Source organism: Anneissia japonica, unplaced genomic scaffold (genome assembly GCF_011630105.1).
Source record: "Anneissia japonica isolate Jap-2015-1 unplaced genomic scaffold, ASM1163010v1 scaffold993_len1110182_cov180, whole genome shotgun sequence".
NCBI lineage: Eukaryota > Metazoa > Echinodermata > Crinoidea > Comatulida > Comatulidae > Anneissia > Anneissia japonica.
In genome coordinates, this window is record NW_022749760.1 from 254,704 (window position 1) to 278,909 (window position 24,206).

General features: G+C 29.9%; 1 long non-coding RNA gene across 1 annotated transcript in view; it reads right to left on the reverse strand.

Moving 5' to 3' along the window:
* Positions 1–13,874: 13,874 nt before the first annotated feature.
* Positions 13,875–24,206, reverse strand: part of LOC117121153 — a 12,811-nt gene continuing 2,479 nt past the window's right edge. Inside the window, exons 2-3 of the long non-coding RNA XR_004447485.1 lie at positions 15,954–16,024; positions 13,875–15,225 (exon numbers count right to left, since the gene is read on the reverse strand). This is a non-coding gene — a long non-coding RNA (uncharacterized LOC117121153). The remainder of the gene's footprint in view (positions 15,226–15,953; positions 16,025–24,206) is intronic.

Sequence of the window (24,206 nt, forward strand, 5' to 3'; positions counted from 1 at the left end):
ATATTTTAAATAAATAAATAATGAGTAATAACTTTTAAAAAAAATGACATTAGAGATTATTTTGTGTTATATAAAGAGATGGAGAAAGGTAAGTGCGAATAGCTATGTTCTGCAATAAATAAGACAGTCTGATGAAACATTGGTATACAATGACATATCTATACTATATTTCAGCGATTTTGTTTAAAGAAACGCAATGTACTGAAATATAGTTTGGATACCAAAGATATAAAACTTGATTCCACCTACACTGGAAATTTACATGGTCGTGATGGTGCAATCGTTCTCGAGAACATAACGTGGGCATGACAAACAAACGCAACAAATAATGAATAATTACAGTACATAGGTGAATACATTAATTTACATTGCTGCATGCTGCGAAATTCGGTACCGTACGGTACACTTCAATTTCAGAATGTCAATTGAGGTCCTCTTTCAATGTTTAAAGCTATTATGAAATACATCCCTCTTCAAAGTGTTCCTATCTTATAGACGCGATGGAAATAAATGAGTTTAAATGTCTTCAAACCATTGAATAGTGGATTTAAAAGATTTATATTTAAGTCAAATCTTACGACGAATCGTTTTGTTCTCATTTTAATCTGATTTGAAACCATCAATAGATAAAATCACCAGGAAAGCACGAACGAAATTCAATCACATATTGAAAAATCGTTACGTTTACATGATCTCTCTTCATTCACAGTCTAAAAGTCTATAATCACTAGACAATCCACACAAACTACTCTCTAATCCTAAGGGGTCTTTTGTATTAATCACCCTTCTTCAATTCAATGGGAAATGGAAGAAAATGTGCTCCTCTCTTTTAATGTAAAAGATTGAAATTTTCTCTAAAAGAGTTTCTACAGTCAGAACTCCAACATCACTCTTTCTTGAATGAAAATTTACTCTTAAATGAGTGAATATTATTCCCAAAATGGTGAGAAATTAGTAAAATTCACTCTTAATAGAGTGAAATCTCACTCCTTTTCACAGTGTAGTCGTTCTTTTTTACTCTTTTACATTTAGATTGTTCCATACGTGTATGCAATTACATAATATTGTTACAGTGAATACCTAAAGTACAGTACCGCATCATTTATCCTTTACAGACAGTAATATGCATATATTCCTCGTTAGAATGGCCTTATTCTTAATTATAACATTTTGATAGGATATCTCGTGATGCGATGCTATATTACATTGTGAAAAAAAAACTATTCCTATTAAATAATTCTGAGAAAAAATTGCTTTCTTCGTTTAATTCAATAAGCAGTTATGACTACCCCAGGCGTAGTATGCATGGTAAACAAAAGATACCAAAATTATGGTGATCTATTTTCTGTGAATTAATTTCTATGAATTAGGTCTTAAGTTTATAGTTTGCATGTTATTTATGCACTTATTTCCAGAAAACTTATTTCCAGAAACTGTGGCTGATTTTCTTTTTTTTTTAATCTATTATGAAAAATGAAGGAAGTTTTCGATAATGTTGCTTCACGATCTTGTGTTAATTACGGATTTATTACAACCTATTTTTACACACCATTGGATACCCTTGTGCATAATTTGCCCCCGAGATATGTATATTGTTGTACAATAAAGCATTGTGAAGACTAGACGATACTGAATGGAAAACAAAATGTGTTGGAATTTCTAAAAGTATTCACCGAGGTAGAGTTGTAAGCATAGCTTAAGGTGGTTAAGTTACCTGCTTCAAGTCTCAGGTTCCTGGGTTCATGTACTTTGAGACGCGGAAGTTTTCTCAAGACTGAAATAAAGTGTCCACACCCTAAGCCTCATAAAAAAAGCATTAGGGGCCTAGGACATTGTTGCATCCTTTAATTGGCGTTGGTACTTCTTGTGAAAAACACTCTTTAACTGATTACATGCCTAATAGTAATAAAATAAATAAGATAGTTCATAGGCATTCCCCACAATTTTTACTGATAATCTTTAAGGTTTTTTAAACGTTTTTTTTTTCTTAGAAAGGTGTCAACTTTTAAAACCAAAACTTTAAAGTAAAACATTGTTTTATATCAATTCACTGCAATATTAAACTATTCTCAATAATAGCTTGAAAAAAATCTTAAAAAGAAACAAAAATTACAATAAAATGTGAGATTAAAATGGTCTACAAATACCAGATTTGCTAAAGTAAACTCACTCCCTGATAGGCCTATGCAACAATTATATAAAAGTAAAATAGAATAAGGCTCCTAATATATCAAGGGGAATAATTTACAATTAATATACATATAATTTTTTTCCAAGATCACCCTCCAGAATTACGTAACGGTACAGACATACGATAGTAGATTAGGTGGCGTTAGATTGTACTTGTCGTTAAAATATTTTTAGTATTGATTCTTGAGTAAGCTTAATGTACATTGATCGTTTGACCAATCGATTGGTTTTGCTTATATGTTCTGCCAACTGAAGTACAGAGTGGCAGGAATCTTCCTAATATTTTCTTAAATGCATCACATTTTCAATAGCGTCATATTTGCTTATTTGCTAATATTTCATTATCAACCAGTACTTAGATTCACCTCTCAAAACAGATCACTTAGTACCGCCGCTTCTTCTTGCACAACCACAGGGATAAGTAAGCAGACAATGATCATAGTATATCTATAAATGTAGATTTATATAGTGAAAACGTGAACTCTCAAGTTAATCTATATTTGATACACAGATAAATATAGCCTAGCACATCCTAACTAATTTTAAACTCCATATTAATCTTTATTGCAATAAACAAAGTTTGGATTATACAAAGTTACAGATACTATGTAAAATCCGTGTTGGCTATGAATTTGTACATGTAATATTTTCCTTGCTTTCTATTACGAACTATGTACGTGTTTTGTGTTACTGAATATACTGGCCGTTCAAAGTCGAATAAATAAATAAATGAAAAGAATCATTGACAAACTGTATATTTCAATTTGATATCATAATTATACTTAATAGTGGTTTTACATGTGGACGTCGTTTAGCCAAGTGTCAGGTGATATATTTTTAACAAGTCACGAAACAATGTAGACTTACAGAAATCTGACTCATTTGAAGACAGGCTTACATGAAAAATTATTGTATATGAGTCACTATAGTCAGTAATCGTGTCAACTCACTCACATCAACTACTCGTCCTTCCAAAATCGATAAATATATCACGTAATTGAAATTATACCTGCGTGTAAAACAGGTACAAACTCTACCTTTAATCTCACCTGTCTTCGGCCTACTTCATCATCTGGGCGTGTCTCCGATTTAAGATGGTGTAATAATGCGTCAACACCTAAGAAAGTTACCAGTTAGACATATTCACAATGGGCAATAACTTACAGAAGATTCCAGTGAGTAAGGGATTTGCACCTATTCTTGGAATACTTTTGTGATTGTTGGTTGTAAATACTAAGCTATCTTTGTATTTTGATTTAAATTCTATGCGGGTTCACTAACTACCGTACTGTAAGTAAGTAAGTGGAATTATCGTGGAATTATCAGGGAGGCAGTCTTAATTATGACTGCTCTCTGGAATTATAAAAATTTGTTCTTTTTCTCGCTTTAAGATATGAGTTTTAAATAATCTTTAAAGTGTGGTGATCAATTTATGATAATTCGCAATGAAACTGAAAATATTTAAATCTGTGTGCTCGTTGAAAGTAATAACTTATTTCATCATATTAAAAAACAACTTAATAATAAATGCTGGTTTCCAGATTTCATTAAAGATAATAGGCTCTTATCTGTAAAACTTAATGTTCCAGAGAGAAAAAAACTTATCTGTAATACACACACACACACACACACATATATATATTATATATACAGTATATACATTATATATATATACAGTATATATATATATATATTATATATATACAGTATATATATATATATATATATACTGTATAAATCGTCAAAGAAAGTTAAATGCAGTGTTCAAATAATGGACCTTTCTTTGATGATTTATACATAATTTAACAGTGTTAACGGCTATCTTGATTTATATATATATATTATATATATATATATTAAAATATATATAACTCAAATTATATATATATATATATATTATATATATATATTAAAATATATATAACTCAAATTAACAGGAAAATATTGAATTGGTCTTTTAACTTCAAACCACCTAATTACTGTACATTCTATTACCTTAGAATTATTAGGAAGCAGTCCTAATTATGACTGCTCTCTGCAATTATAAACAGTAATTCTTTTTTTTGTCTGTTTAAGATTTGAGTCTTAAATAATCATTAAATAGGCCTAGTTATTAAGGTTTCTTTTTATAGGAATTCGTAATCAGTAAAACTGAAAATGTTTGGTCTGTGAGCTCTATTAAAATCTAAATACTTTACACATTTCATCATATCGATCAGTTTGGCTTTTTTATACACTTTCCTCTTCAAAGTTACGAGCCAGTTTTTGCACTATTTAAAGATAAGAATAAGGAAATGAAACAAACTGTAAAAACTCGTTAAAAATGTAAATAATACAGGCTTTGTCGAAAAATATTTTGTGGTTTGCGCCTGGTTTAGTTTTAACCACGTGAGGTCATGAAAGAATGTAATTTGAAAGCCTTTAAAATCCATGGTCACGTTGCTGTCTATTCGTAACTGCTTCACGCGTTTTGCTTATTTGATTTTAAAATGAGTTTTAAAATTTAGGTATAGTTTTAATCAAAGTTTAATGACGGTTGAATTTACAGATATTATAAAAGCAATTGGAAATATTAATAATAAACATATAGGATGAGGACAATTGATATGGAAAGATATGCATGGCATATTAACAATTTCAAAAACGTTTTAAATTATCCTAATATATTATGTATTCAATTTATACAATGGTAAAGTACATGACGACAATAATTACATTACTTTTACATAAAACAAAAACGGCGTTGATAAGCAACAGGATGGAGAGATTGGGATACTGAATAACATTTAATATAGGCCTAGTTTATTAAATTATTTTGAAACTTTTTACATTTGCTCATGACTTAATTGCAATAAAAATTAAATATTAATAAACAATTCAATTTTTAATCATATTCTTAACTGATCTTCGTGCAATTAATTATGAACAAATAAATAAATAAATAATAAATACTAATTATGTGTAATGATATCTTGAACTAATGTTCAAGATATCACTTGTAATAACAATCATTTAATAAGTTAACTCAAATTTAATTTTGTTGTACATCTTATTAAACGTGAGTTTATATTTATTATAGTAATATAATTTGTCTTCGGCGAAAAAAAAATAGGTCTACTTTATGAAATATCATAAGTTAACATTTTTTCTCTCTATATTGCAATATTTCATAGACAGGCCCGTGTGTTGGAAGCAAATGAATACCGAATAGTGGAGACAGACGCTAAAATACTTTTATTTGTTATATAAACGGATATATTAAAGAAAATATTTTATTATTTTTATTATCATTATTACATGAGTATTTTCTCTTGACTTTCAATACATGTACACCTTTCCAATTTTTAACTGTATTGTTTTGTAGTCCAGAATTAATAATTTCATTCGAGCAAACCAAGACTGAACACGTGACAAAATTTAAATACTGAAAAGTGTTAATTTCATGCAGAATAATTCAATTTTGCTTGAAAGATTGCTTTTAAGATTACAGGCAATTGCGATGTTATCTTTAGCGTGTACTACTACAATGATTGACATAAAGAATGCATGGTGAACACTTGACCTTGGCAAAACCGTTTTAAATCAGCGATACCAAACCTACGCAAAATGTTAAGACCTAGTATAGGTTCTACGCCTGTTGATTTAAATCGCCCTTAGAATATTCAGTTGTAGAATATATTTAGCATAGATATTATTATTATTAATAAATTATTATTATTATTATTATTATTATTATTATTATTATTATTATTATTATTATTATTATTATTATTATTATTATTATTATTATTATTATTATTATTATTATTATTATTATTATTATTATTATCATTATCATTATTATTATCTAATTTAACCACTACAAATAACGCTAACGTCGATATAACTTTTGTTAAAGGTAATTAACATTTTAGGCCTTTTATAGTTCACTGCTACGTTGGCTGAGTTTGCTCAGGCCCTGTCGGGATTCGAACCCGAGTACAGAAGTTGCATTATCCGTCATTAAGACAGTAACATAGACAACTAATGGTTTCCGAAAAGCAGGGCTTCAACGAACAAATCTTAGCTACTTACAGTAGGCCTCTATGAATCATGTATGTTTAGGATTTTTAACAGTTAGTCTTAATACTATATTGTGTACTACTGTGCATATTTTTTTTTTTAAATACGATGGGCTCTATTGACGTACACAAACTATACAAAATATTTTTATTTGTGCTTCTATATAGCCAGGCCTGTAACAAACATAGCATGATTTGTATAACATGGTAATTCCTTTCACTTATATTTTCTATGAGTATAATTAAAGTAGCTTTTTAAAATTATTGTTGAATTATTTTCCATTATGTTTTTGTTAGGCCTATTTTTAAAAGCTGACTGGTGTAGTATTTTGAGTTTAGAACAGTTTTTCCCATATTATCAAAACATATGAATTATTAATTTTCATAAAGCTGCCAGACAGACCTAATACACAACACAGCAAAATTGGTGTTCCACATCCCAGACTTGAAATCGTCAGAATATAGGCCTATAATTTGTCCATAATGTTTGAGACTTTTACATACTTTTAAAAAGATTTAGAATACTACGTTTTCATTCAAGAAAATTCAATTCAAACGAGAGACTGTATACCTAGTCTGAACTTTTTCTGGTACGATATTTTTTTTTCTGGTAATAGAGAATCACCCATGTACATGCAATCTTAAACATGTAATGCATAATTTATAATATATATTTTTGACAAGCTGCCATTTCGATTTTGTAACTATACTGAAGTCCAACACATATTATATTTGCGCGTGCGCCTGTCAGCCTATTTCAGCCTACATAGCTAAGAAATATGACTAAAACTTACTTTTGTATAAATCCACGTCTTTTTGATATCCTAAAAGAATCTCTCGTAAAAAATATCTTTACGTCCCAGACTTTGCCTCGTGAATGGTAGGTTATAGCTAGTGATTCGGCCTTAAACACATTGAAAAAGGTTCCATTCTATGACAGAGAACAAGTAAATAAGTTCGATCGTTCAAAGGGCTTTTGTAGGCTCTAGCCGCAGTATTGACTCGGCTATAGAGCCTAGACTAAGGCCTCATTCATGGGCGTTGAGTCGCTGAGAATACCTCTTAGTATTGGAACAAAACACCTACAAAACACTTTATGTTTCGGGGGGTCATTATTAAAAGGATAGAAATCGAAGCTTAGAATAATTGTACGTGAATTAGATTTATTATTTAGTTTTGTTACCTACCGTATTTAATCCATTCGTATAAGGGACAATAATGAAGGATATCAATAGGTAAGGTAAACAAGGGAGTTTCAATAATCTTTGTAGTTATTCTTTTGAAACTAATCGATTGTTTACATTTGACCTAGAATTTATCGTAAATATATCAAACAGAGGGGATGTAGTACTTCATATTCATTGTGACATCATGTACATGTATTCATTATAACAATATCAATGTTTATTCCATGGTCTGTCAGAAAAAATATATACAAAAACCTTGTAGTGTGAAATATCAATCACCTGTTAACTTGTGTAAGGAGGTATGTCCATTATTTTGTTGACATTAGTTTTTGATTTCATACTGCTATAGTTCTAATCATAATATTGATACACTTTATAGTGCATAAAATATCATAGTGATTGTTATTCAAGCATGTGACAGATGACACATTTCAATTATGCAACAGTTAGGGTTCCTCATCACTTTTTCAAATGTATTTATTCAGGTATAAAACTTACACAACAAGCAGTCTGGAGGCTGAAAACGTTAAATTTACACAATTTATTAAAAAAAACCCGTTTGTTGTATTCCCAACTTTCCGTCTTCTTTTCAATTTCATATCATTTTTTTTCTCTGAAGATTGCAATCATTGAAATAATAATTTAAAACATTACATAGCAACTAAATAAATGCGATGCCTTATAAAACATTATTATACATTTTTATAACATAATTGAGACATAAGGAAGTACCATAACTATTATGGCTTCTGATGAAGTACTAGGCCTAATCAAGGATATAAGTTATATTAATTATGTTGATGTCCGAATGCTTCAGCCACATTAACAATGATGTAAGATGATAGCTTATTTCAAAGGCGAGTTCAGGTTAAAATTTCTATTTAAAATATGTATATACGTGCTATTAAGAATATTAATTTCCTATTAAGAATGTGTCTGCAACATTTTCACAACTCACCAAGCTTGGATCGTTGAAAAATGGATCAACAATAACTAGTACCACTTTCAAATTACACAGTGTTATACCATACAGTAAAATTACTGACTCTTTTGAATACACGTGTTAGACAGATATGAAAGAAAATTTAAAAATGCTATTCAGGAGCGGATGGTTGGGGGGGGGGGCGGCCCGGTCCTGCACCCCCCCCCTTTTTTTTTTGTGAGGTAAAAAAAGAAAAAGAAAGAAAAAAAATGATAGCCCAGAACGCCTCAAATGTTATTTTCGGGCGGCTAGAACACAAAAATTTCGAGGGGGCATGCCCCCGGACCCCCTTGTATGGTGTTGACTCATCGGCCCAACTTTCTCCCCCTCCCCCGCTATTTGGACATCTCTGGATCCGCCCCTGCTATTCTTATGTAAATTTATTCAAACTGTTCATCTACGGATTTTCATAAACTGAGAGATAGGCCCACTTTTTATTTTGGCATTTTCAACATAAGTCGTTAATTCAGTATTATCAACGCTACTCTACACATACATAGGATTCATGATTATCAAATGAGCATTTTGAAATCGATTAAAAGCAATTGAAAAACAAATTTACCTGAACTCAATGTCAAATAATAATTAGTAGGCCTATATTAGGCATATTTCTCAGTTATATGAAATAGTGGTTGCATTTTTTTTTTCAAAATTACTTGTTGGGAATAATTGAAATAACTACTCCGACACTTCCTTTAAAATCATTTAAAAGCAGAGCGAGATAGGAAATAATTATGTGAATAGATATCATAATGATAATAATACAGATAGGCCTATAATAGTAATGCCAATATGTCGTTACATAAGGTGAGATATCCAGGCTCAAAAGATAAGGCTACATGATTAATAGCCTTAGAAGGTACATCGATTTGTGTTGATGGCATTTGTCAATATTGTTGTAAACTGAATAAAATAATAAACAAATGTAAGTTGTGAATATTAATTTATTATACCTAGTTAAAAAATACTTAAACACTATCTAAATTTACTCATTTACCTTCAAAAACCTGACATTTATGATAATTTTATAGGTCAAAAATGCTTTGGAAATTTGCTTTCCATTGACACAAGACATGTTTTCAACAAACATAAAATAGTATGTAACTGTAGTTAAAGCCATGGAATTACATGCATGGTTTTGGAATATAATATTTTTTATTATTAAATGATATTATAATAACTTAATGTATTTTGTTTCTTCAAATATAAGGCCTAAATAAAATTGGTACCCACATTTTAAAAACCATACATTTATAGTTATTGAGATAATTATAAGTCTATTAGTGTGGTTAAGTTTCTTTACTATTCAATCGTTGCTACGTCTGTGCAAAGTTGTAGAAAAGCGATAATTTGGAGAAGCGCACTTGAAACCAAATTAAATTCCTCTTCCCCAATTACTTCAGCATCGTCACATTTTTAAATGAGGCGGTGTACCAAAGTTAATCCGCCACGTCAGTGCTCGTCAACATTCCTAAGTACGTTACTCTGCAAGCATTTCTTTCGATTCTAAAGCTAATTTCACCAATTCATCGAGCGTCTCTGCGTACGTATAAGCCGCTTACAGGGCAGCTAATCCGGTACTATCGACAAAATGAACAATACGATCAATTGTACCTTTTGAAAAATCCCACGTCCCTGGTAAACTCGGGCTAAAAGATGAGTAATTAGCCACTGAAAGATCAGTTAAAATCAGGCGGTTTTTCGGGGTGTTACAAGTTGAAGCCTCAACGGTGCGAATTTGTCTTTACTATTTGAAAAGCTCGTTTAAAGGCGTTGATGAATTCTGAATCTCTTTAAACAAACCTTCATTGCTTTGAGAGTATGTAATATCAAGGAGGAATTAGTTTAAACATATTCCTCCATGGTAATATCAAGTACTGTAACTAATTCAAAAGAAATTAATTTAAAAAAACTACATTGTCATAATCTTTATTTTTTTACAATTGATATCCTAAACAGAATGTGATATATACGGTATATATACTGTCTCTTATACACATCTAGATGTGTATAAGAGACAGCCGCTACTGCAGGTGTTGTTATAGTTTATATATTAATCCTTAGATGGGCACCGCTACTGAATCGAATAAGAATTGTGGTATGTAAAATAGTAATAAGTGGGATTTGTATAGCACATAATACGGAGATCTCTATTCTCGATATGTTTGTATTTATTGAGGTAAATCTTGCACTATCATATAGATTATTATGTATGAACTAAATTCGTCCATGTTTTTAAAAACATAATAATTGTCAATTCTAGTACAAAAAATTACAGAAACGGTGGTACTACCCCCTTATAGTAATGTTTTCAAAACTCCTGTCTTACCTCTGATTTACAATGTTATAAATTAGGGGTTTAATAAGAAAAAAAGTTTCACAAATTAGAGATGGGTAAGCTTACATTAGCTTACATGTTGGGGGCGCTCTTCAAAAATGATTACAATTGAACCTATAGGCCTAAACATTGACTTCAGATTTTTGAAATTTAAATATTCTCAAACTATTTATTTTGTTTCATTTAATTAAACATATTTTTCAACAGAGTAAAGTAATTAGGTCGAAATAAATCGCAGACTTCAACTAAAACCAAGAACAGTTTTTCGGTGTTTTCATTACGGTACGGTATATATTGAGGGTGGTCTTTTAAGTGATGTCACAACGTAACGCTAAATTGAGATTGTTTTTCGATTTCATTTCTAGTATATAATTTTTAAAACAATAAAATACAAAAGTTACAAGTTTTTTGGTCAATGGACCAGACATGATTACAAGAGAATCGTAAGTATTGCACTTGTAGCAGAATTTTAAAGGGAGTCCCGTTTAAGTACCATGGACCTTAACCAGCAGACTTCAACAATAGCCTAAAAACGTCCTTTAAAATGGCAACAATTACACAATACAAACTACCAACCATACATGTCACTTTTAAGTGTTATGAATAACTGTTTGTATGAAAACTGGCTCGAAAGATATCAAGATGAAAGCTTATTTTTGAAAGTCTAACAATTTGGAGAAAAACCTAGATACTAGATAATAGTTAATGTGAATGTGGTTTTGGTCCAGCAATCATGCGTAGAGATGTAAACCGAGTTTTGATGTGGAATCATACGAATCAAATGTGTGCTCAACAGACTGAAAACACAAAAGTAAGAGGTTAAGAAAATATTCTATAGAAGAGCATTTGAGTGGTTAAAGTCCCAAGGTCTTCCTCCCGTGTTATTGCAGGTCAAATAAATACGTGGCCTAAAACATTCTACCTGTCTTACGCGTTGAGCAAACATTTACCTGTAACCCCTGCTGAGGTAGAACTATGCGAGCAACACTTGTTTCTCGGTTTTATTTCTAAAGAACTATAAGATTTGTTTGCCAGGGAAACGTTGAACTTTCATGTCCTAATTTACACAACTATACAATATTGACTTATCGATATTGAATTTGAGTTAGAGTGGAATTGTGTGGTTTCAAAGTCACACTACTGTCCTACATTATAGAATAAGTATTATAATAAGAAACGGTGTAATCATGGAGATTTTGTATAAAGATTCGGAAAAATCAAAGCTTTTATACAATTCTTCAGACTTTTTGTTGTAACTGATATGCTGACCACAGAAAAAGAGATTTTTATAAAGTAAATGAAAATAAATATCGAGTCAGTTTATGCACAAACAGTTGCAACAAAAACCTTACAACCTTGCTCAATTCTAAACAAATTCGCATTGCTTTATCATTAGTTAATATTTCTGATTTCGATGCGATTTAAAAATATAAATTAGTGCAACATTAGTGAGAATTATTCTCCTATCTTGCTTAAGAATTAAAAAAATGTATACAGCGAATATGACAGCAAATCTCTTAGTTACATATTGTAATAGTGTAGCCCATTTCAACGGCGGATTTCGGGGGTTCAAAGGGTTGAATAAATGTAACAAAATACAAGGGTCCTGGCTTACAAAAATCATGCTAACCTACCTGGAAGATCAGACAAACTAGGCTTAGCCCAACTAGTTTTCAATTAAATAAATTATACACACTGTTTTTGGTCGTAATAATTTATGTACGAAAGTGATTTTTTTCATGCCTATCGGCTCATCGATCCATGGAAGAAAGACTACATATCTAACTACTCAATGTTGTTGGAATATAATAATAAATTGCCTATCTTTGATTTTTTTTCCCTCTATGATAGGCCTAAAGATAATGAGATAAAATTACCTGACCCTTTTTCAAGAGGGGGAAAACCTCGAATTTTGAAGAACTTAAAGGTCATTAAAAGACCCCTCAGTCGGGAAAGTTCATTTCCTGCCATCTAAAAATGTAAATTAATAAAAAAAACAAAAAAAAAAACAAAAAAAAAACCCTCTTTTATTTTGGGGTTTTTGGGAAACATTTTGAAGCCATCTTATTTAAATCATGGATACGCCCCTGAATTTGGTTCTGTAAATTTTCAAAGCATTAATAGATTGAATGCAGTTTAATCAGTCATCATACAATAAAATAAAGGGGTAGAACATTTTTTATAGGCCTATCATAATTGTTGTTAGGCTACACAAACTTCTGCTGGTCTTGTCTGTTGTCGAAAGAGTGTGTAATAAACTTAGGCCTAAAAGTTAGTGAAAACAGTCGTACTTAGAAAAGGTTTAAGTTAATAAAATGTATTAAAATAATTTCATCTGGTTTCGTAAAATATATTAGAAAAAACTTAACTTGGTTTAACATCTAATAAACATTTTTTCCTAGTATAAACTATTTACATTCTTCAAGTTCAAGATATATTGTTATCCACAAAATACAAGTTCATTTTCTCGATAAAATAACAAATAATAACTGTAGTTTATTTTTTTAACCCATACGTGCAAGTTAGCTTGATACCTTTCAAACAAACAAAATTCTTGTTGGTTAATTATGCTTCATTAAATAGCCATAATGTGTTATTCAGACCTTTGCTATTAGTGTATATTTATGGTGTTCTTTATTGTTTTTCGTTTTCTTTTTTGTTCTTCTCATTTATTCAAATTTATATAGGCCTAAAATGTTTAGTCTGTGATCTGTAAAAAGTTTTAAACATGTCAATTAAAGCATGTTCTAATTACTCATGTAAGATTATGAAATAAATTCTGAACTTTCAATTACACATGGACGAAAATAAATTTTGTATTCTCGTTAGATTAGAACTTGTTTCTACAAAAATCTTTAACTTGATTACCAGCCAATGTAAGAGTCTATGTAAAGAATACAAAAGTGGTTTATTTATGGGTTTTGTTAATGACGATGATATACATTTTTCGTTATAATTTTTTATTTTCAAATTAGAAGATAATAAGAGAATAACTTATTTATAAGTATTACAGAATCGATTGTTTTGTTGAACATTTTTGAAATATCATATCAAAATCATACAAAGTAGTAATTTAAAAACTGAAATTTATTTTTCTAATATCCCAAGAGAAACGGTATAATATTTTTTTTAATTAATTTTTATTTTTAGTAATTTTAGTTTGCCAATGTTTCCATTTATATTATTCTCAATTGTTTTCCAGCGATTAAGTACCGATTATGATGTTTGTAAGTGGTCCTACTAATACTTTCGGGCGGATAATTGAAAACGGACGATAATCTCCTAACAAGAGGGGAATACACGACAAGATACCACAGTAAATCCGTGATTGCTTATAATTCAGAGGATTTCTCAAGGAATGTTACAATTTATATGCAAATTAGACTGGATAAAGCCAATAACTATTGGTAGCCTACAGAAAAAAAAAACAACCTTCGTTTGCTGAAAAATTGCCTGTCTGTACTTTTTTTTCCTACTGAACTGATTTAGCGTTTAATTAACCGTACATTTTTTTGTTTCTAAACTCGATCGATCTCAATCATAAGAGAATCTTAACCCCAAATCAAAATTGCAATACTAAATTGATATAGTATATAGGTGAATTTCACCATCAGATCTCTACGGGAAGCAAGTCTTCTGGCTTCCATGGGTTATTCTTGGTGTATTTAACACCAAATAAAATCCAATAAAATCCAATCCAATTTCAGCCAGCTGTTATACTCGAGTATGTTATATTTTTACCAGTATAAATAGGCCTAAGAATTCAAATTACAACCAAGGAAATCTATGAAATATTGAGCATTATCTTTCGTATTTATACATAATAAGTGTATTTATAATGGGCCTATGTTTGTGTACTGTTTTAGTGAAATAGCTGGCCTATATCGTTTGACTGAACATTTCGTTCGTTAGTGTCCTTACTCATTTATTCACTTTCACAAGCTGCATTGCATTACATCTGTAATTTGGGAGCACAAACTTCGATCAGAAATAACAAGCCATTTGTGTATAACCCCACAAAAACAAATAACGTTACAAGTAAAACAAAAACAAAATCGAATAAATTAGTCACCCATCATTAGTCTATCGGCCTAATGCAAAAACACTTTTACATCAAAAGCGTTTAAGAAGAAACTGTACAGAGAGATTACTTTGCAATGCAATTCTAAACTTGAGGCTTGTGATTGAAAACACATGCAAAGGTGAAATAACTGGATTCAAATATTACTGCAGTATGATTCTTTTTACATTTGGTAGAATCGAACAAGCTCGGTTTCCACTGACTTTTCTTTTTTTTAAATTATGGTTTTGTCAAATGACCTAACTCATTATTATACGTGTCATGTAGGCCTATGTAATGTATGAGAAGTAGATACTTACATAATGTGAATAATGAGTTTATGGCTTGTTATTTATTTCTGATCCATTACCATGACAACTGCACTTTTTGTCGTTTTCTCTTTTCTTCTAATGATAATAATGATAATAGTAATCATGAGGACAACATTGATGATGATAATAATGATAGGCCTAATAATGATGATGATGATGATAATGATGGTAACTATTTATTTATTTATTTCAACAATATATTGTGATGGTGGTCCATCCAGCCTCACAAAATATTGTTGAAATAATTAAATAAATAAATCATTGTCGTCATCATAATAGTAATATAATAATAGTAATGGTAATAATATTAGTAATAATAAATAAATAATAATAATAAATAATAATAATTATTATATTATTATTATTTCATCGTTTAAGTCATAATGTTACACCATAAATTACTTATACGGTAGTGTAGAATAACTTATTCTATGTTGTACTAAGTTCTCTAACATTTTCTGAAGCGAAATAATGAATGCTGACGTCTGACACAAATAGGAAATGACTTTTCAACTCAAGTAGCGTAATGTAAAACCCAAAAATCTGTTTTATAATAATAATAATAATAATAATAATAATAATAATAATAATGATAATAATGATAATGATAATAATAATACAGAATAGGCCTATTCATTATTATTTTATCGCTGATTTATATTGTTGTATCAAAGACTTATTGACAGATAAAATCCTTGTTTTTATATATTAAATCGTAAACTAACTTCCATTAGGTTACAGGACAAGATAATTGTTATAATGTGACAGTTATGATAAAATATATGAATGGAAACGAAGCCTACCTACAATTTCCATTTTCTTGTTTCCGACAACCTCAACACGAAAGTTCTACTTGTTAAGGGACGCTGAACAACTGAATCGAAAAGAAAAATAAACAATTATATGTATTTGAAAGGAAAAATAAAATACAAATGAAATAGGCCTATAAAATAGTTCACATCTGAACGAACGAAGCCAAATGTATTTAGTTGAATTTCCGTTGCCTGTTCAAAACATACCTAATGAAGGCTCAACATATATTAGAGCTGAGAAAGCGTTTCCGTTCCAACAAAAAGTGAGCAGGCAGGAAATATAAATATTGATTTTGACTGTGAATTCTGCGCCGAATACTCTTTAAGCATGTCATTAACCAAACCTTTATTTTTTCTGTACACTTACAAATTAGAATAAGCACATGACGTGGTTATGTATACTATTAATGAAACTGACAGAAACTAGGCACATTTTCGAATTATGTACTTTCTAATTACAATTCAACAATACTAGGTTGGTCGTATCTATGCATGTATGTGGATCCAATCATACAACTCAAACATATTTAAACAAACTTCTATGAATTATCAGTATTTGGTGTGCTTTTTTCTATAGAAAAAAACGAAGAAATAAAGTTATGATACAAAATTTAAATAATATGCATATGTCAATTCCGTTACTATTCAGATGATTTTGTGTATTTATAAGGTTTATTAAAAATGAACGATAAAATAATGTAATCAATTAGATCAAGATATCATACTCTTGTCAACTCATCACTGTTCATTATTATCGTTAAGTATTTATTTAAAATAGCCTATATTCTATTAGTTATAAGGGCCTAGTTAGTTTAAATTTGTTCGATATATGAAAATGTTTAGGCCTGTTTTTATAAGATTCATATATTGTGTCTTACTGTTACTGGTAACCAAAGAACTAAATATCCAAACTTATTTAACATCACGTTTTTTCATAAGATTTTCTTCTATAGTATCGATTCATCAACGCATTACTCATGATAACCGCTAATAAGCTAAGTTCTTTGATTAAAAATAAAAGTGTTTTGCCTTGTGTTATATTGACTATGCATGTGTTTATTTGTACAAACTGCTGAACCGAAATAGAACGATGATTCTACAGAAAGATAACATAGGCCTACATAAAAAGAAAAAACTGAAATCAGAAATGAATTCAATATTGATACAAGGTGGATTTAACTATACACTTATAACCTATTTTTTTTTTTTTTTTTTTTTTTTGGAGAGTTATGATATCAAGTAAATCATGTTGACGATTAGGCCTATTATCACATGCTGTTGGTTTTATAATCTCATAACCAAACACAAAGTTTTCTCCCACTGGAAGTAGATGGAAATAAGCCAGGAAACTGGAAACAAGCTATCTCTATTATGTAAGAAGGAGGTGTAAATTATTACAGCTACGTAGAGTATTTACCAGCGAAAGAAACTAATCAGTTTGGAAATCATCACCTTCATAATTTATAAGTCTCATTCGTGAGAATGTTGTATGCGCGCATTATAGAGGGCGTATTAGATGTCGTAGACGATGGGGGAGTACGTAGAGTCTGAACATGTCTCATCAAACATGGCCGTCTCGAAGAAACAATTACTGGTAACAACAGACAAGAACAACCGAGACAGAATTCCCAACAACAGAATCAAACAATAAAAAAAGTCTCCTCATAAAACACATAAAATACAAACAAGCCAAGAAAACAAAAGGGCACACAATCATGATATTAATAATTATAATAATAATAATGATAATGATAATAATAATGATAATAATAATAATAATAATAATAATAACAATAATAATAATAATAACAATAATAATAACAATAATGATAATGATAATGATAATGATAATAAATAATAATAATAATATAATAATAATAATAATAATAATAATAATAATAATAATAATAATAATAATAATAATAATAATAATAATAATAATAATAATAAATTACATTGCATGAATATCAAAAAGCAAAACTAAATACAACATTATAAAATTGCAGTTACATTAATTTCATGAAAATTATTTTGAAATACGTAGATGGAACTTCTTGTCCCTTCCATAATTTTACCATTAATTAGGTAGTTTAAGCTCTCTCTTGATTCTTAGGCCTATTAATAGGCATACTTATGAGATCAGTGCTATTCTGCTGCCCACAGGTTTCACAAAATGCCGCCAACGAGTCTGATAATATTGACTCAACCTGGCTTCACCTCAAACTATGGATGACTAATTCACGATATTTACATTCACAATATTATAATGTTCTTATTTTCAGTTAGGCCTACATGATTTTCCTGCAAGAAAAACCATGTAATATTCTATATGATTGTCATTGTTAGAATTAGTTTATTTAGAACTTTCATGACGCTTCGTTGCATGTAAAAATGGCAGACAATTTTGATTTGTTTAATTTTTAGTAAGGATATCTCGGTAATGCGCACTCAATCTGACTTATATTTGGTATATTTATTCAGTAAAAGATCACATACAAAAACAGTCCATTGTAGCATAAATGTTGAATTGTCTGACTAAATATAAAATTACAAAAGTATAGATATAGGACTAATCGGCAATTATAAATTTACAAATCTCTATTTAAAAATATATAGTACACTACTATATCGACAAATTTATTGACAGATGAATGATATTACTGCATATAGATCAATTTCTGAATATTGACTTATTTATATGCAATAAACCCCTTATACATGGAAATAAATGTCCAATTAACCAGCATATAACTTGTTGGAAAATGTATTTTCTGGTAAAACATCTAAGTACGGGTACGCTAATAAATAATTAATACATATATAGTACATTGTGTGGTCAAGATTTTGATTAAATGAAAAACTTTTCTGCATGTTTTAATTATTTTTGCCATTTTCTTCGCAAAGCAATAATATAATTATAATATATAATATTAATTATATAAAATATATATATATATGATTAGTATTTATCTATACATAGAAATGTTTAAAATTAATTATACCATCTCATAACGATGAATTTTTATGTATAGTACTTTTCAAGATACATAGGCCTACATCTTTAGTAAAATGTAGCAAGACATCATTTTAAAACTATTTCATTGTTTTTATTTTTGATGTCTTGAAGACACATAATGTCATTTAAAATTTGATACAGTGTTTAGAAGAATTAAGAAAAAAACCCAGTTATTTTATCGTAAATAGTTCATATTGAATGTACAACAATAACCGTTATTCACAGTTTCAGTAAAGGCTATAGGCCTACATAAATTATGGAAATAATTGTACGATTAAATATCTGACATTCAGAAATCACATTATTATACAATAGGTATTAATTTCACATATATTTGATTTGAACTCGTTGTTAGCTAACCACCAAAGATTCGTTTTATCTTCAGATAAGCTATGTCTATTGAACTCAACACAATTAATGATTATTGCATTGTTGGTATAATTTTTTCACAATAGGAAAATATAGTATGTCGAATTATAATCAACTATTCTTAGGGAAGCCTAATAGATATATTGTATAATGAATTCTCAACATCAATATTTATGAGTAAAATTTTACGTACGTGAACTGCATGCTCGTTTTAATTGCTTTAGCTTTTTCTTCGCAGTGTTTAGAAGAATTAAGAAAAAAACTCAGTTATTTTATCGTAAATAGTTCATATTGAATGTACAACAATAACCGTTATTCACAGTTTCAGTAGAGGCTATAGGCCTACATAAATTATGGAAATAATTGTACGAATAAATATCTGACATTCAGAAATCACATTATTATACAATAGGTATTAATTTCACATATATTTGATTTGAACTCGTTGTTAGCTAACCACCAAAGATTCGTTTTATCTTCAGATAAGCTATGTCTATTGAACTCAACACAATTAATGATTATTGCATTGTTGGTATAATTTTTTCACAATAGGAAAATATAGTATGTCGAATTATAATCAACTATTCTTAGGGAAGCCTAATAGATATATTGTATAATGAATTCTCAACATCAATATTTATGAGTAAAATTTTACGTACGTGAACTGCATGCTCGTTTTAATTGCTTTAGCTTTTTCTTCGTTGTATTCTGAAGAAAATTGTTTTTTTTTAAATGTGATGATATCGGCTAATATTATTTTTTAGACTTGAGTGTAACCATATCGCTGGATAGTAATCAGCCTTTTTCCAAAATTAGGATACAATTTAGAGAAAAACATGATATCATATGTTCACAAAGCCGTAGACTTTTGATCTTTTGTAAGTTTTAGGTAAAACTAATGAAAAAACGCCATTTAACTTCGTTCGATTTTGTTTCATTTAAATTAGAATGATGATGCCACAATTTGTCTTTTGTCCATCTGACGGCAACTCACACAATAAATTGTATATCTAGGCTTTGGTCACGGTAGGAACTTACGAATTCTTAAACGTGTTTGGACTTCTGCAAAATTTACTTGCTGTTTTGCTGTACGTAAACGTGAAGCAGAGGGCAACAACTAGACAAAATATTAAGGCAGGGAACGAAAAATAAACAATAATATTGTTTAATAAAGTATTTCAAAAATGACTCTAAAACATTAGGCCTATTTGTTCATATTAGGAAAATATTGATGACATGATAAGTATGGAAAGCCCCATTTTAAATGGAACCGTATCTTTCTCCGGTGCTGGATTCAGAATCGATATGCCAATTAATATGATTCTATTTATATAACACGTTAAAGCTTATATTTAAGATTTCCAGTAAACTAGTATTGTGACAAAATTGAATTCATGTATTCAGGTTTACATATCAAATCCAATTTAGTCATTGATTATAATAGAATCGCCTCGAGCGTGTGTTATATGAAATGTTCATCTAATTATATAAATAATTGCATCCTCAAACATAACTAAATATCAGAGATTTGTTATGGTTCGGTTAATGAGATTTCGAACTTACAGACAGTATACAGTTGTGTATACTATGGATGTAGGTGATGTTTTCTGATCAAGCACATGTTTTTCATGCATGCCGACCAATCTTCATGTCTTTATTCAATCCATCTGATTCAATGTCGTTCGAACAATGTGGCTTATTACGTATCAGGCGATCTCCAAGGGATTTCCCGCCGAAAATCGAAAGAGATGACAATAGGCGAAATTGAATGACGTGTATCATGTAGTGGATGATGATACACCTCCTGGAGATGTTAAATTGCAATTAAAAATCTTTGCGTGAGAACTCCATGTAATTTTCTGCAACGTAGACATGTCACATTTGAATATAATTGATGGTATACTTATGTCACAAAATGTATACTTATGTAGCATATGTGATGACGTTGTGTACACACGACAACTGTGTGAGCACTGACATATAATTTGAAAATGATTACATATATTGTAATTATGCAAATGAACAATATTTCGTTTCCTTTTCTTATATTGATATTTATAGAAGATATTTTTACATAGGCCTATGCGCTATCGTAAGAGAACATAATGCACTATCGGATCGAAATCACGGAAATATACCAGCTTGGCTCATTGATAGAGCAACCATTATAGTAATTGGAAGGTCATGGGATCGAATCCTAATGTGGTCAATACATGTCTAAATTAGAAATACAGTATTATTATTATTAGTTTTTAAGTATGTAATAAGATGGCGGGCAATCACATGCATCACCAAATTGGATTAGCTTCACCAAGTCAAAAACACAAAGGAAACTTACAAAAGTCCAAAGACTTATTTACATTGGGGTCCTTCTGGTGGGGAATTGGGCAGTCGTCTAGAAACATTCTACTGATTTTTCCGAAAGGAACACTGCGTCCTTTGACGTCCTCATGGGCCATGCGCTATGGAGAAATAGAATAGATTTGAGTCCTCCAAGATTCTGCACACAGGACCAACGGTAATAATGGTGATATTATACTGACATACACAAAAATTATAGCGGTTTTCGTAAAGTATAGGCCTAGTTTCATTACACTCCAGAGTATATTGAATAAGTAATAGTACCTTATTTAGGCGGTGAAGATACGACTGAGTGACGGTATCAACTGCCACTTCTAAGTGTCGACCGCTTGCTTAAAGGGTTTTGACAAATAATGTTAAATCTCCATTTCCTGGAGAAAGGCAGAAGTGTTTGCGCATTGTAAACGTTGACAGGTTCACAAACGTGTTGAGAATGCTAACATCCCATTACATTGCCTACCAAGCAATTGTCACAGTCCTGGTTTCTTTGCACACGTATAGGAGATGTTGGGCTTAACTAAACTAACACACGACATACAAGTGTATAGTCCAGTCTATCAAACGGAATTTGGAGGTGTGTATATCCCTGTATATCCCTGACACAACATTCAGGTGTATACCAACAAACGATATTCAAGTATTATATATATAAGCTGATGAAGGCCAGAGGACTGGCCAAAAATTTCTTTCGAAAATAAATGAAGTGTTCTACAGTCTACATGCCTTGTTGTCATAATTTTTTGTTTCAACGACTTTTATATATATATATATACACACATATATACATACATATACACATATATACATTTATACATATATACATATATATATATACATATATACATACATATACACATATACACATATATACACATATACATATATACACATATACACATATATACACATATACACATATATACATATATACGCATACATATATATACACATATATACATATATATATATATATATACATATACACATATATATATACATATATATACACATATATATATATATATATATATATATATATACATTATATATAAATGTGTTTATATTATAAACTATAGGACTATTACATAGTTATATCAATATAATTCATGGTTTTTTTGTGTTCTTGAGAGCCTAGTCGTTATTTCTACTGCTCGGATGATAGCTACGTTTACTAGCAAAGGTAAATGATGCTACAAATATCAATATACAGTATTCTCAACGATAAATTGTACAGGGCGCCATCACATTACCCATCCGATAATCTGCGTGCTATATTGACATTAGGCAGTACGGTATTAGTAACGATGCCTGTGTCTAATACACTATGGTACCAACAACAATAAACAGAAAATAAAAAAAAGACTATGCATTATTGTTTCTCATAAATATACTCAATAATGTATCAATAATTATTATTGAATAGGATCATGAATATGAAGAATAAGCACAGTTGAATGAAGGTTTTTATTATTAACGATTATTAGTGTACGGTATAGTTTTCTTTCATTATTTATTTATTTATTGTTAATAATAATAATAATAATAATAATAATAATAATATTATTATTATTATTATTATTATTATTATTATTATTATTATTATTATTATTATTATTATTATTATTATTATTAGTAGTAGTAGTAGTAGTAGTAGTAGTATCTGCGTCATCGTAATCATCATCATAAATATAATCACCATCATAGTCACATCATCATCATCGTTACCATCGTAATCCTCATCACCACCATTATCATCATCTTCATAACCAACATCATCATATCATCATCTTCATCATCTTCACAATTACTGTACTATCACCATCATCGTCACATCATCATCATCATCATCATCATCATCATCATCATCATCATCATCATCATCATCATCAATCATCATCATCAATCATCAATATCATTATCATTATCACTGTCATCATTACCGTCGCCATCACCTTCGCCCTCACCATAACATCATCAATATCATTATCAGCTAATATATCCTAAAATTCAACCGCGTTTGTATCAACGGTACCGTAATAATTGTATAATCCTAGGTGGCCGGCTACCAGTTTTACAATCCATATTTTGAAGCTGTTCATTTTTTATTCAAACACGTGTAATACAGGAAAGATAGGCCTACTAAAAAGAATCAATCATGCAGCCAAACTCGTTAAAGAACTAAACACCTGTGTTCAAAATCCCACTCGGAAAACCGCATCGGTGTTCGGCCGAAACTCAAGGACTTGTGCATCATATTAATAAACAACGATAATCATCCCTTCAAATGATAACATTATGATTATATAAACAACCTATTATTTATAAATCTGATCTGATTTTTTCGCTAAAAAAAGGGGTTATTTGAAATAATCGAATTGATTGTACAGTACAGTATTTGGTTTTGGTAAGTAATCAAACATGGGAATGGACAAAACAAAAATAAAAAGCATAATCGAATAAAAGGGATTATGGATATACATAAACGCATATATATATAT